Here is a 6000-nt window from a genome sequence, read left to right on the forward strand (position 1 = left end):
TTTAATTACCAAGAGAAAGCAATTAATGCTCAAATTTCAAGGCCAATCCAGTGATCAGTTAGGAGCAGGAAGAAGGGGGGAAAGCAGGACTGTTACTTGCATAAGAAAATCCAGAAATCGACATCATGCAGATGTATAATTGGAATGTGATTGTATTTATAAGGAAAAGTTATATAAACTTCAAAAATGGTAGTTGTTTTGCTTAAGTGCCTGAAAAAAGAGTTTAGAATAATATTTGGGTTATCCCAGTTTTATGCTCTTGTGTTCCCAAAGCCTTGTTAGGTTAAAGAACTCCAAAGGAGAGAGAGAGAGAGTGTGTGAATGTGTGTGTGTGTGTGTGTGTGTGTGTGTGTGTGTGCCTCCCCCGTGTCCCCAACCCCCAGGAAGTGTGCAGAGAAAAAGGTGGGAGCTGACTAGTGACCAAAAAAAAAACACCTCTCACTCCAGAAATTCATAACTAATATAAAAACTCTTAGAAATTAAAAATAGCAATTGTCTTACTTTTTTCACCTCCTCTCTGGGAGTTGTTGCAGGGGATGGGGTGATGGGGTAGAACCAGTTCTCAAAATTGCTGCAGACCAGTTTGTGCAAAAAGGGTATTTCCACTTGCCTGCACTTTTGATTAGAGTATTTTGTTCTTGCTCTTCTGTCCCTGAAGCTATGGCATTGTACATCTTAAATATATTTTGTAAGCTTTCTAGTTTGGATTGCCGAAACAGAAACCTTCCCCTTCTTAGGGAGGTTCCCCTGCTGTCCAGTAGATGGCGATGTTACTTCTAGAGTGACCCACGGGTGGGGGTGGGGAAGATAGATACTGAGATTTACCCCCTTCACCTCTCCGGAGTGCATCCAGTGATCTCTAAAAGCAAGAAGAAAAACTTTTTTGAGGCCTGGCCTGAAACGTGCCAAGCCATCCAAGAGTATAAAAGTATTTAAGGCGACTGTTAACTACCAAGTGTCTCACCGTCCTGAAGTGGTCTGAGACATCACCCAGCTAGAGTTCAACGAAATACTTTCTGGAAATGTTCAAAATAAAACATTATTTTATATGGACATTTATATGGACATTATAAAGGCAACGCTTAGCAGCTTTTTCAAAATTGTATCTGTTGCCTGTCTATGTTTTATCAAGTAAGCGATATACTTATGATTCTCTGTTTGTAACATTCACGAAGAATATACGTGTTACAGTATTGCATGGAATCTTATATGCGTACAAATGGCCAATTAACATCAGGAGTGTACAGATAATGATACCAGAGTCTCACCTTCTCAAAAAAGTATTATCCTTCTGAAAGTGGTGAATGTGTGTGGGCCTCCCACCCTGGGCATTGTATTTCGTTATATCAGCGCCTGCTAAATGGTATGGCCGGCTTTTTAAAGCTTTTCAACCTCCATCTCCCAGGAATGAAGCTCCTCCTCTCCAACTGGGAAAAGTTTCTACTTGATTTCAAAAACAAACAAACATTTTTCTATCCCCACCTCTTGCTAGAGAGAGTCTCAATAACCATGAGCACGTCGTTCAACATATTTAATGTTAAAATGGTTTAAAAACATTTTTGGATAATTTCAATGTTTTGATTCTTCATGGGACAACACGATTCCTTAATTTGTTTTATGGAATAATTTGCTGTATCTTTTCTTTAATTTAAAAAGAAATAGGGTGCATGTTGACAATTATTTTAAACAAACTGGAATTCAACAACAGCAACAAAAAGATCTATTTCTTTTCCTAAAAATAATGTTATCATTTGTCCTCGGCCGGGAGATAGGCAGGAATTCATTTCACTCCAAATGTGAAATCCTATTTAAAGACATAGAAATATGTCAATGCAGCAGAGGCCAATAACCCCATCATACTGGTAGTAATTAATCATGCGTTGCTCTCTAAAAATTTAATTGAATGACATGCCAGCTTTTATACCTGTATGAATTTACAACCTGAGCAAGTCACCGACTACTCATACCTCGAATCTACACATTGATAAAACGATTGCGCAAAAACCAGCTGTTTAAATAGACTGTGTTCCGCTTTAAAGATGTTTTACCCTTTGGGGAAAAAGTCATCTAAGTGGCAGTGACCAGCGAACAATAGTTAGAATGAAAATAAAGCTTCCTGAAACTTAGTTTTAATTTTCTTGAGCAAGATACTAACCCATAAAAAGTAAACATTGTTTATGGAACCAGGTGTGTATCAAGTGAACCTCTGTAAAATGATATGGAGAAAATATGAATTTGTATGTCTCAAGTACTTTGGTTCGCGTGCAGAACAGAGGGAGCTATTTGATACATAGAAACCGAAAAATAAAATTAGTGATTCTGGAGAGAGGTCCAATTCAGATCTGTGCAGGCCCAGGGAGGCGACTGTATTATAATTCACACACAAAAAGCTGTGTCACTTAGCACCTTGGCTTAAGGGATAATTTAGTTACACCACCTATTAACGCTGACTTACGTTTCTGCTCCGGCCAGCCTTCTTATGATCTTGTTTATTCCCAGAAATCACATTTGTGACAGCTCTAATAGGCCGTTCAACAGCGAACATTTTCTTGTTTGGTTGAAAATACTTCAGGTTTCAGACACCCAACAAGGAAAAGCACTTTCAGACTTCGTGTAAATGAATAAATTTGTTCGGAGTGAGACTTTTTAGAAAATGAATTCAACAGCCTATTTGACCACTTCCGGCCTAAAATATGATGTTTCAGTTTGCCAGCCAGGCTGATAGGGCCTGAGCTGGTGCAGAGACTATTGCCTCTTCTGGGCTTTCTTTTTTCTTTTTTTCTGGCAGAAAGTGGCCCTGGTGCCATCTTTGCACGTGGGATTAGAGAAACAGCATGGAGGCCTGGTTGCCTACAAGCATGTCAGACTGCACACATCCCTGGCTTGCAGTGATGGTGTGCTGTTGCAGATTTTGAGTCCTGTATTTGTAAACTTTCCACTTTTTGTTTTTTGAGAAATTCACGTTTGATCTCTGCCAGCAAAGGTGGCGGAGGGGGGGGTGGATATGTACGTCCCTCTTCACAGCTGAATGCAATCAAAACGCTTATTTTATGTTGTGTTTTAGTTAAAAGGTAAAGGAGAAGAGAAAAAGACACTCAAAAACCCAGAAGATACAGTTAGCATGGAGTCATCAACCCTACAGTGCCAGGAATAAAGCCCTTGGGACACAATGCATTTTATCCCACCCCCGCACCCCCCCCCACCGGCAAATTCTCTTGGAGGGAGAGGGGGGCATCGTGGGGATTCCATTTAAGGGTCAGCTAACGTGTTTAAGCTGTGTGACAGGAGAAAGAAGGCCGAAATCCTTTGTGCAAACAAGCGCCAGAAGCTCAAATCCCTGCCTGTCTTCTCAGAAACAGACTTGCCCAGCATCTTGTGTGCGGTTTGGAGAAGTGAGGTTTGAGGCCACCTTTCAGTGGCCTTGTGTCGCCGCCTCTGCATCGGAGGTGTCTGGGCCCCAAACATTCCAGGCTGCTCTCCCCAGGTCTTAGCCCAGGCAGCAGTGGAGGCTGGCTTGGTGAGGAGATGGGACATGCTCCCATCTGGGAGAGCTGTGAGCAATCCACAGAGCGGGCCGCCTCGCGGGCACCCAGTCCCACAGGGCCTGGGCGAGGGCTCGGAGAGTGCCGTGCTGCTGTTCCATCGCACACACTCTCTTGGAACTCTAATCTTGGACACTCAGTCACACGACGAATGCCTAGTTTTGATGATTTGTGCGTTGTGTCTCTCCACCAGAATCTAAGCGTCATGAATGTTGTGTACTTACAACAAGGTTGATATTTATCCAGAGTGTGAACGTGCCAAGGGTCGCACGGGATAACTGGATGGTGCCTCCCAACGCGTTGATGGAGTCAGGAATGTCATTGTCCCCACTTGACGACTGAGGCACCTGAGTGAGAGTCCCAGGTGGCACAGCTCGTGCGCAGGGCTGGGAGGGCTGGGAGGACTGGAGTCTGAATCCAGGTGGGGGATCACAGGCCCCACGTTCTTCAACAGGGCCTTGTAGGCTCTGCGAATTCAGTACTGCTGAGTGATGGAGGGTGAGCCTGAGAGGCAGGGGTGATGCCTGAGCAGAGGGTTTAGGCAGGTTTGGGTTCAAATAGGGCTCTGCCTTCATTCACTGGGGACCCGTGGTGAAGTTTTTAAATTTCCTGAGCCTAGGTTTCCTCCGACTTAAAATGGAGCTGGTGATCTTTCTTTTTCAGGTCGTGAGGATTTGAGATTGTGAATGAGAAGGCTGGGCCCCTAGTGTATGCGAGATGGACGATTGGGTCGTGGCCATCTGTGGGCCACTTCCCGGAGCCCAGGAACAAACGGGCCGAGGGGCCACCTGGCATCACATCTCGGCCACCTACGAGAGGGGTGACCCGGTGAGTCTCTTGAGTTGGTGGTGTTGATTTTCTCTCCCGTTGCAGTTCCTGCCTCAGAGGCTGGAAGGAGGAGGGAAAGCCCAGCTGCAGTAAATACTAAACGAATGTTCTCTGGGCGTCTCCCTGTAGGCATTCCGCTCTCTGCTGGTGCTGCCTCGGGAAGTGTGGCCCCCAGACCAGCAACCTGGGCATCACTGGGCGCCTGTTAGGCATGCAGAGTCTCAGGCCCAACCCAGCTCTCCTGGGTCAGAACCAGGGCTTTGCATGTGTGCACTGGCCTGGAGCACACGGGAGACAGAGGCCACTTGTCCTTAGGGAGGCTCCCTCTCTGTGCCCTCAGGCCCATCCCTCAACCCTCCCTGGCTGGCTCTGTGCTGCAGGGGCTGAGAGGCTGCATTTCGCAGGCTCCCCTGGCTTCTGGCTGGGTCTGGCTGGTGAGAGGCGCTGGTGAGAGCTGGGAGGGAGGGCCGGAGGAGGGAGAAGCTGGGCACTCTCCCCTCCCCTGCTCCCCCTCCCCCTCTCCCCTCCCCCTCTCCCCTCCCCTCCTCCTCCCCCTCTCAGTCCTCCCCCACCAGCTCCCATCTCTGCAGCTCAGCAGCTGTGCTGCTGCAGGGGCAGGCTCTGCCAGCCCTGGCCCCTCTCTGTCCCTCTGGCCCCAGGGTGCCAGCAGCTTCCTGCCGGTGCATACCTCCCGGGCTCCACGGTTGGCTTCTCCGTTTTCCATCATCAGAGCAACCAGTTCCACGTATTGAATTCTCTGTTTTAAATACTCAGCGGAGTTTCTGTTTTTCTTGGTTGGATCTAGTGATCCACCCAGGCTCACACCTCAAGGGGAAGGGGTCTTGGAGTCAGACGGTTTGGACAAGGGCTCCAGCTCTCCTACTGCCTCGTGCTGGACCCTGGACAAGTCACTCTTCCTTTGCCCAGGGGAGGACCCGGGCTCAGAGAGGCCCCCTTGTCTCCCCACCCAGCATCTCTTCTGGCCCTGGCCTGGGCCTTCCTCACCTACGACAGGTGGAATGCACAAGTGGCCTCAGGGCCTCAGCCCTCCCTGGGTCCAAGCCCTTTGCTGAGTGCTTTTAGCACCTTCTACTAAGAGGCGGGTAGATTTCCTTGTCCCTGGAGTCTGGGTTTCACTATGTGACTTCCTTTGGCCAATAGGATGTTAGCAGACGTCACTCAGGCAGAAGCTTGGAGGAGCTCTTACCCATGTCCACTAGTCCTCGTGTGCCTCTGCTGTCTGTGTGAGCAGGGCCTGAGCTGCTTGGCTGAGGAAGGATGGGAGACGCCCATTCATCCCAGCAGAACTACAGACATGTAAGTAGCCCAGCCAGCGTCAGCAGCGACGCCTACCTGACCAGTTATGACACAGGGTATAAATGCTACCCTCACGTGCCACAGGTTTTGTGCTTCCGTTACGTAGCAGGATGTGCTGAGAGCTGAGTGATCCATCATCGCCGGGTGACAAACAGCTCTTTTCACGTTGCCCAAGGGCAAGGACCGCGGTATAAAATGGCATTTGAGAACAACGTTTGAGGAGCCAGGAGCCTGGATTGAGATCCCAGCTCTGCCCCTTCTTGTCGGGTGTATTGGGAAAAGTCAGTTTGATTCTCTGGCCCTCAGGTTTGTC

The 6000-nt window shown here is 48.0% G+C and overlaps 1 protein-coding gene across 1 annotated transcript in view; it reads left to right on the top strand.

Annotated features, from left to right (window-relative positions):
- The window catches only part of CUNH16orf95 (chromosome unknown C16orf95 homolog), a 191019-nt gene extending 185397 nt beyond the window's left edge, over positions 1-5622 (top strand). The window contains exons 13-14 of the mRNA XM_029204943.1: positions 4206-4370; positions 5532-5622. The gene's annotated coding sequence lies outside the window, so the exon portion shown is untranslated. The remainder of the gene's footprint in view (positions 1-4205; positions 4371-5531) is intronic.
- Positions 5623-6000: the final 378 nt, after the last annotated feature.

Source organism: Monodon monoceros, unplaced genomic scaffold (genome assembly GCF_005190385.1).
Source record: "Monodon monoceros isolate NGI ecotype Baffin Bay Population unplaced genomic scaffold, NGI_Narwhal_1 Super_Scaffold_10, whole genome shotgun sequence".
Classification (NCBI taxonomy): domain Eukaryota; kingdom Metazoa; phylum Chordata; class Mammalia; order Artiodactyla; family Monodontidae; genus Monodon; species Monodon monoceros.